Source organism: Podarcis tiliguerta (assembly GCF_965153285.1).
Source record: "Podarcis tiliguerta genome assembly, chromosome: 11".
Classification (NCBI taxonomy): domain Eukaryota; kingdom Metazoa; phylum Chordata; class Lepidosauria; order Squamata; family Lacertidae; genus Podarcis; species Podarcis tiliguerta.
This window is the reverse complement of record NC_139544.1, coordinates 52629572-52639196: the sequence shown is the minus strand read 5'-3', so window position 1 is coordinate 52639196 and position 9625 is coordinate 52629572. Positions and strand designations below refer to the sequence as shown.

Genomic DNA, 9625 nt, shown 5'->3' with positions numbered 1-9625 from the left:
ACCCGCCCCCAGGGTGTCGCTCCCTGACTTCGGCTTGCGTGCTTCATTCACTCCCGGGGCCTGCAGGAGGATCGTGGGCTTGGCAGAGGGCTTAGATGGTGGAATAGCATCACATAGCGTTGCGACGAAGAGCAGAAGGTGTCGGCAGCCACTTGCCTGGTAAACTATTTCTCACTTTTATTAAAATCTACAACCTGCGTTTCTTACGGTTGCCCTTTGTAGTTATATTCATTTTATTTTCTTCCTGGTTGCTTTTCAGTTCAGTCCCTTTCCCTCCCGGGACCTGCCTTTTAGACTCTTAATGTACCTTTACATATATACATATACTTTTCATGTATGTGTGTGTGTTTGCTGTGGGCAAATTCATAATTAAACTGCAGCTCAAGCTGGTATTACTATTTTTAATAATTATTATATTATAATATAATTAATAATAATAATAATTCATCATAGCAGTGGCCGCTGGATGGGTCACCCTGTTTCAAATAGCATTTTGAAACTTGCTTGGTAAATAGTGCTTCTCCGCAGGCCCTCTGTTGAGTGATTCAGGATGCTGGTAGGATTGTGTGTCTTTAGGTAGACTGTTAAGCATCCATGCTGTGGGGTGGTGATCTCCTCAAAATATTTTGTCCTTAGAAATTAGATCAAACAGATTTTTCGCTTGGGCAGGATGAGCCCCTCTTCCGCTCAGATCCATATCCGATTTATTTTTCGCAGTCCTCTGTTTGCAAATCATTACTTCCAAGAGTGGAGACCGTTTGCATTCCTGCAGGCTGCTTACTGGTATCTGGCAAGGTTCCTTGGGACAGCGCAATCTGCTTGGGACAGTGTCTACGGTTTTATTTTGAAGGAAACAAGCTGTCTGAAATGAAGTGTGTGTGTGTTATAAAAGCAAGTGAGAGCATATTTGCAAAAAACCTTCACTTTAATGAAGACCTGCCAATAAAGAGCCAGGGCTGTGAGGGGAAGGAAACTTGTCCTGAAGGGTAGCTAAACCTTCAAGCTAAAATCTGATGGTAGTTGAGCTTTAAAACTAGTCATCCTTATTGCTGCACGTCCAGCCCTTAGAGCAAAGCCATTTTGTGTGTCAGCTCTTGGCCTGAAGTGAACCTCTCTCTTCTCAACCGTAAAAGTCAGGAAGTGAAGATTTCAGACTCGGAAGCAAACATTTTCACTCTGGGTTTGATCGCAGATTTCTTTTGCAGTGACTTTGACATATGTAGAGCCAAAACGTCACTTAGAGCTTGCAGCAGCAAAGAGAGAAAGAAAAATTCCATTCTAATGGGCCATAGAAAGGAGACCGGAATAGAAATAATGAAATGTTCCTCGTACGTTTATCACATAAACTGCAGAAATAGCAACAACTAATTGATGGTTAATTCTTGACTCTTTTTTTCCGATCCTTTCTTTGCTTGTGGTTCACTGGAATATTATTTTCCATTCCACCTTTAATTGCTGCAAATAAAGACTACTTGTGCTGTCAGCACAGCCAGAGTGACTTTTGCTTTCTGTTTGTATGAAACCATTTCCTTAGTTTGGAGGGACACACGCAGAACACAGGAATGTCTCTCCATAGCAGGTGGGCTGGCGGCTGTGGTATTTTCTATAGTGTTCAATCTGTTCCTTGTAATATGCTCAGTGGCTTACTTGCGAGAGCCACCTGCCATGTGCACATCTTTGCATGTAGATTACTTTGGCTTCTGCCACCTGCTTATGTATTCCAGAGTACTGTAAATGTCCTGTGAGATATTGCTGCAAGGAAAATTCTCTATTGTAGTATTGGGCTTGGACCTGTCAATCTTACTGCATTTTATGTGGTGGAGGGGTGTAACAAACATACCCACAGTGGCAAGTGCCTTCTCTTCAGTTTCTTTCCTAAGTCCCTGAAAATTAGTGCAAGAATAGCCATGAGGACTTAGTTGTGTGTTGTCTGTCCTCATTCTTTTCTGTTCTGTGTTATAAAATGCAAAGGTTCTTTTGCAGGCCAAATTAAGCAGCTTCTTCACAGCAGGGGTATGACGGGAGTGGTTGAAAACCCCACCCACTTCATGCACTGGTCTTCCACTTTCCTTTGCAGGTTATTGTTTATTTATTTTAAATGTGCATAACCCGCCTTTCAGAGTCAAAATCAATAGCTGAACTGCAGCAGGCCTATTAAGAGCCTTAATCACAAGAAAGCAGCAGTGAATCGATAAGTTTTTATGGCCTTGTGTATCACGACAAAAGCAGAGTTCCACACAGCTGGAAAATGGTTCCATGTCCACAGTTTGTAAAACAAAGCACACAAAAATGGTAGGACAAACTATGTTTGATATGTGGCCTTTACGTTCCCCTGTTGTTGGGAATGGAGTGCGGCTTGTCGTGGGATGAGGTAGGTTCTCTTTTTTTAGCATTATGAAATTCTAAGATCTACCGTTAACAGGAAATAAAGTAGAGAGACAATGTTAGAGAGTCCCATCTTAAACAATTGCATCACATACTTACATACTCCTTCATCCCTGAAAGGAGCAAACCTAAAACTCGCTTCTAGTTTGAACAAGCTGGCTGTAGATGTGTTTTGCTTGCCACAGAAGTGCCACTTTGAAGTTTCTTTTCTGTGTCTCTGTGATGCTCTTCATTTCATACACAGGCAAAGGAATTAAATACGGTATGCTTTGTTTTACTATTTACACTATTAGGAGGCTTTAAGTTCAGATCTAGAAACAAACTCTTAAAAATGGGTATTAACGGGTTTCCAATTTTGCTACTCTGTCTATAAAGTCAAGAAGTCCAAAGTAGATTATTTAAAAGGTAAAGGGACCCCTGACCATTAGGTCCAGTCTTGACCGACTCTGGGGTTCATCTCGCTCTGTAAGCCAAGGAACCGGAGTTTGTCCGCAGACAGCTTCCGGGTCATGTGGCCAGCATGACTAAGCCGCTTCTGGCGAATCAGAGCAGTGCACGGAAACGCCGTTTATCTTCCTGCCGGAGCGGTACCTATTTATCTACTTGCGCTTTGATGTGCTTTCGAACTGCTAGGTTGGCAGGAGCAGGGACTGAGCAACGGGAGCTCACCCCGTCGCAGGGATTCGAACCGCCGACCTTCTGATCGGCAAGTCCTAGGCTCTGTGGTTTAACCCACAGCGCCACCCGCGTCCCACTGTAGATTATTTAGGACCACCTGAAAATATGTGGTTGCTCACTGCACTCCAGTATATTATATATTTTTGATGTAGTCATCATCTTGAGCGAAATAATTGCATTAATATGTCTGTAACATCTAACGTGAAGACAGGAGTGCCTGGCGTGCTCTGGTCCATGGGGTCACGAAGAGTCGGACACGACTAAACGACTAAACAACAACAACAACATCTAACATAAATGTCTTCACTTTTTTGCTGCGGGACAAAAATGTGAAGAATTAACTGATTCTGAAATCTAATATGCAGAGGCAGTGTCTCTGTTTGTTTGAAGCGGAGGCATAATGCATCGATCAATTTGTACCTGGAACTTGCCCAGCTTAATGAATTATAGCCTGTTGTATCTCTGCTAAAGTGGTGAGCCAATCTAGCATGAGCTGTTCTGTCTCAAGCTTATAAAAAGGTCTGGCTATTTCCACAAAAAGAGCGGACGCTTAGTACTGTGATTCATCTTGCTCGTTCTAAGGAGCATAAAGTCCTTCTTTTTAATGGTCCTCATGACTTTGGATGAGGTCTAATCCTGTACAAAGTATCCGCTCTTTATTACTTTGGACTGCAGATTGGAGGCCCATGTAGTCTTTTTAAAAAAGAAAATAATCCTCCCCATAGAAAGCTAGCATGTCAAGGAGAAAGGCTCCCCTATCTCCTAGTTTTCAGAATGCAGGGAGTTCAGTATGCTCAAGGAAATGGGTTCCCCTTCTCCTGACATGCTAGGTTTCTATATGCAAAGAAGGATTTGCATGGAGGAGTGTTCCGTTTTGTGAGACCCCACACGGAGCCCGAAGTGGTTTGGCCAATAACATGGACTTACCATCTTAGTGGGGACGCGGGTGGCGCTGTGGGTTAAACCACAGAGCCTAGGACTTGCTGATCAGAAGGTCGGCGGTTCGAATCCCTGCAACGGAGTGAGCTCCCGTTGCTCGGTCCCTGCTCCTGCCAACTTAGCAGTTTGAAAGCACCTCAAAGTGCAAGTAGATAAATAGGTACCGCTCCGGCGGGAAGGTGAACGGCGTTTCCGTGCGCTGCTCTGGTTCACCAGAAGCGGCTTAGTCATGCTGGCCACATGACCCGGAAGCTGTACACCAGCTTCTTCAGCCAATAAAGCGAGATGAGCACCGCAGCCCCAGAGTTGGCTACGACTGGACCTAATAGTCAGGGGTCCCTTTACCCTTACCATCTTAGTGAAGCCCTTTCCCCTCCTTCCAAATGGTGCCTCATTACCTGCAGCACTTTCCCCTTAATAGTTCTGGTGCTGGAAGTTAGTTGGGCTATGGGAGGAGGAGGAGAAGTCTAGGGAAGGCTTAGTTCTCTTCACCCGCATGCCCCCTTTTCGGTGAAAACAAAAACAGACACCTCTGCTTTATCCATGAGCAGGATCTCTCGGCATAGACCTCTCTGCTTATTCTATTTCTGTGTTTAGATGGTGTGCATTCTCCTCCCCACTCCCCATTTCATCCTCCTAACATCGACCCTGTGAGGTAGGTTAGGCTGAGAGTCAGGGACCGTCCCAAGTTCACCCAGTGAACTGCATGACTGAGTGGGAATTCGAACCTTGGTCTCCCAGGTCCTAGCCCAGCGCTCGAACTTCTCTCCCCATTGCACACCCGCTTCCCAGCCCGTGCGTTTCGCTGGCCTGACTTCGCACCCTCCTGGAGGGTTTTTGCCTGGCTGGAATTTGCCTCTCGCTTGTCTTGATGGAGGGCATGTGTGAATGTGCGTGGGAGCTAGCCAAGCTCAGAAAAATAAAATTTACATCCTTGAGCCGTCCACTTTTCCCCATGTTTGGTGTAAACATTGCTTTGACTGCTTTTGAATAACTTTTTTTTAAATTCAGAAGAAATGTACATTCCTCTTTTTTAATTTTTTTTATTAATTTTCCAAAAAACATCCAGTCAACATATCCAATCATAATCCAGTTAAAACAAAAAACTAAAATAAAAAGTCCAAATTATAATCCAAATTGTAATTATTACTCCCCATAGTCTGGACCTCTGAAGCATATCTCCAAATCTCAGTGCTGCCTCTCCTCGTTGTTTTCATATTTTCCACATCCCAATTTTAACGCTTTAAAGTTCTCTGGTTCTGACTCTACGATTCTCAATCATGTCAGAAATCATATATCTTTTCGCCCGTCGAATACAGCTTTATCTGTGTCTGTATATTTTTCCAACTGTCTATTTGCCAGCACAGCGTCCCCTGACTCCATTCCAGTCCGGGCTGTTGTTCAAGTCTGTTATCTAAAGTTTCATGACGCAGCAACTCCCAAGTTGTTAATCCTTCCAATCCTGGCTGTTATCCAAACCTTCCTTTTGAGATTTAATGACACAGTACCTTCCACATTGTTGAGTCGTTATTATAAATTGTTGGGCAAACTATTTGCAATATTGCAGTGTAAATAACCTGTATTCCACAGATATAAGACATTTGACGGATCGATCAAAATGTACATTCCAAGATAATGCAGCTACTGCAGTGTAACATACTCTTTCGTGCCCCAGCCTTCATTTTCTTTTTTGAAAAAAAAATTAATGATAACTACCCCTGAGTGTATGGGACGCGGGTGGCGCTGTGGGTAAAAGCCTCAGCACCTAGGGCTTGCTGATCGAAAGGTCGGCGGTTCGAATCCCCGCGGCGGGGTGCGCTCCCGTTGTTCGGTCCCACCGCCTGCCAACCTAGCAGTTCGAAAGCACCCCTGGGTGCAAGTAGATAAATAGGGACCGCTTACTAGCGGGAAGGTAAACAGCGTTTCCGTGTGCGGCTCTGGCTCGCCAGAGCAGCGATGTCACGCTGGCCACGTGACCCGGAAGTGTCTCCGGACAGCGCTGGCCCCCGGCCTCTTGAGTGAGATGGGCGCACAACCCTAGAGTCTGTCAAGACTGGCCCGTACGGGCAGGGGTACCTTTACCTTTACCCCTGAGTGTTAGGGGCTGGCTGGGGACGAATAATGTAAATGCATCAGCTGGCTCTAATATTTATTTATTTCATGGAATTTAGACACTGCTTGGTTGTAAAAAAATAAAAATAAACCTGTAAGTGGTTTACACAAAATATAAAACAATGATTTTATCAATAAGAAATATTATTGCAAAAATAGAATATATTTAGCTATGCCTTCCCTCCCCCCCCCCCCCCCGGACAGGGACTCAAAGTGGCTTGCAGATAAAATAAGAACAGAACAAGAATTAACAACAATAATTTGGAAAAGCTCAGACTAACAATAAATTAAAAACAGATTGAAAATCAACATCAGTGTATACTGGCTCCCACTGATGGGAAACGTTTGCTCCCTAGATAAGCGCCTTTGTACAGTGCTAACGATTAGTTTGAACTGGCGGGCTGCCCTTCTGATAAGAGGTTTCCCCTCAGAAACCAACAATCGTCCGTGACTCAGAGAAATACCGTCTTCCAGATACCAAAAATTATTGGCTGTGTGAAATCGAGATGGGTAATGCAATTAGGAGGGGGAAAGCCATTGGTGCCTCTGGTCTGATTGAACGGAAATCACATCTGTCAAGGAAAAAAATGGGTGTGAGAACTTTTCCACATAAAATCAGGCAGGGAACTGTAGGAAGCCAACCTCTGTCTTAGTGAACCTGCTAAGCCCTGCTCAGAGTAATCCCGTTGAAATTAATGCACCTACTTTGTGACCTATGGGTTTACTCTGGGTAGAACTAGCATCCCAGGGTGCAGGTCCCCAGTCAGCCATCAAGGTTGATTACTGGGTGACCTTGGGCCAGCCAATGTCTCTGAGCTACCCTACCTCACAGGATTGTTGTGAAGATAAAATGGGAAGGAGGAGAATCATGTCTGTCACCAGTTCCACAGGGCAGGCGCCACTACTGAGAAGGCCCTCTGCCTGGTTCCCTGTAACCTCACTTCTCGCAGCGAGGGAACCACCAGAAGGCCCTCGGCGCTGGACCTCAGTGTCCGGGCAAAACGATGGGGGTGGAGACACTCCTTCAGGTATACTGGGCTGAGGCCGTTTAGGGCTTTCAAGGTCAGCACCAACACTTTTAATTTTGCTCTGAAATGCACTGGGAGCCAATGAAGATCTTTCAGGATCAGCGGTCTCAGCGGCCGTCACCAGTCTAGCTGCTGCATATGATATGATATGATATGATATGATATGATATGATATGATAGCCATCTTCAAATATCTCAAGGGCTGTCCTATGGAAGATGGAGCAAGCTTGTTTACTCCTGCTCTGGAGGGTAGGATTCGAACCAATGGCTTCAAGTTACAAGAAAGGAGATTTGGACTAAACAACAGGAACAACTTTCTGACAGCAAGAGCTGTTTGACAGTGGAACGGTCTCCCTCACGAGGTGGTAGACTCCCCATTGTTGGAGGTTTCTAAGCAGAGGTTGGGTGGCCATCTGTCATGGATGCTTTAGCCGATATTCCTGCATTGCAGGGGGTTGGACTAGATGGCCTCTTGGGGTCTTTTCCAACTCTATGATTCCCCCTGTCCCAGCAATGGCTCCCTTCTGCATCCTGGGATTGCCACAATTGCACATATTCCCTGTTACGCTAAAATCTTTGTGCGAGGCTGCTCTGCCACCCAGCTCGTCGGACTAAGTCCGCGGGTCCCTGCGGAGGAAAATGAGCTCAGCCGGAGACAGGAGCAAACTGCAGAAGATCCGAGTTTATTGCGCAACAGGTTCAAGGCGAGATTGAACAGCGAGAAAGGGGTGACATGAACTTTTGAAACTTCCTCCATGTCCCAGAATACAGTGCAAAATACATCCCAGTTACATCATGAATACATTAAGAAGAGGTTGGGTTACACAGATTACATCATGAATACATTAAGAAGAGGTTGGGTTACACAGGATTAACATATGGAGGAGGGAGGGGGGAATATGCAGAGCTGGAGATATGCGTAGATAAGCACATCCTGAGTCCAGGTGATGAGAAGACAATGGTCCATGTATGCATAGTCTGCCACCTGGCATTGCCCAGAGGAAAGGCTTGGCAGAGTGATTTGACAGGATTAGGGTCTTGACACCTTGCTTGAGGGATTATGGAGGACAGGGGAGGTGCCATGGAGTCCTAGAGAAATTGAGCAAATTGGCACGTTGATTTTCTATGAATTTTATAGATTTTAGTCCCTTTTGACATTGACAATTGGAAATAAATGGATATATTGTAGCGAAGAAGGAGGTGAAGAAGACATGCCCCCCCCTTCCGTATCACTCCCCATCCCCCAAAAACAAAAACATTGAAGGGGATTCAATCACAGCTGTATCCCTTTTCAAATCATCGCTTCCCCCTGCATCTGTGGCTTGCCAAGTCCACATCTTTCTGATTTCCTCCTTGTCTGAACTGCTGTGGTTTTTCAACGTACCTCCTACTTACCTGTGTTGTAAATAAAAATACGCCCTTTTTCCTTATGGGGTATCCAAGAGCCCGTATAGAGTCCTTACATAGGTTCCCTATTGGTAGGAGAAAATAACAGAGGCCAACCAGAGAATATTGAGAAGCAAAGCAGCTAGTAAGCTTGATCTTTATTGATCTGTTGCAACAGGGTGCTCCCCTCACACGCAGGAGAGGAGGAGGACCCACAAAAATGCTGTGCAAGGGCTTATAAAGACTTTTGAAATTCCCACCCTGTAGACCAAGACCACCCCCAGAAACATGATACATACATCACAGAAGGGGTGTAACCTAAGACCACCCTTCAGATACATCACAGAAAAGGTGGTCTTAAAACAGAACATTTGCATGTTGTTTTTCTCCTGTCGCTGTTTATCTCCTGTCTGGCAAGTTACTTGATTGGATTTCCTGGGGAGCCTGGCCATTCTTTTGTAGTGGTAAAATACTTATTTCCTGGGCCAGGTCACAGGCTCACACCCTATTCATATCTTAAATGTGTCCTTAAGACAGCATTTGTGAGGAAAGAGACAATGGGGAGACTTTTCCAGTTTGACCTTGCAGAGAAAACATTTGGTCAGTTTAGGAATCAAAATGGTTCCAGGTTGGCCTTCCTGTGCTGATCCATGTATGTGCGGTTATGAACATTACCATATGTCTAAGACCATAAATAAGACCATAAAATTCCTATCGCACCTGTTTGCTGAGGATTCCTCCCCCAGGAAAGCTAGGCTAGTGCTTTGTGTGGAGTAAGTGACCACATTAGTGATAGTTAAATGGTCACCCCCACTTCTGCTTGTCCCACTGCTCCCCGCCCCCCACCCCGGGAAAACCCGCTGTTCACCGCTGAATCAGAATAAACATGTTATGTACTGAGTTGAATAGGATTCAGAATGCAGCAGTCTGATTGGTCCTAGAACAATAGGATTCAGTATGCAGCAGTTTGATTGGTCCGCAGGAGCCACCCAATCCAACTCCAGGTGGAAGTGAATCCGCAACCTGATTGGCTACAGGAGAATCCCAGAATTAGCCAATCACATGGGGCCCGTTGTGTAAATAATGTATATAAAGCA

The 9625-nt window shown here is 45.1% G+C and overlaps 1 protein-coding gene across 1 annotated transcript in view; it reads left to right on the top strand.

The window, feature by feature from the left end:
- Positions 1 to 9625, top strand: part of ME2 (malic enzyme 2) — a 45294-nt gene continuing 35669 nt past the window's right edge. The window contains exon 1 of the mRNA XM_083402921.1: positions 1 to 159. The gene's annotated coding sequence lies outside the window, so the exon portion shown is untranslated. The remainder of the gene's footprint in view (positions 160 to 9625) is intronic.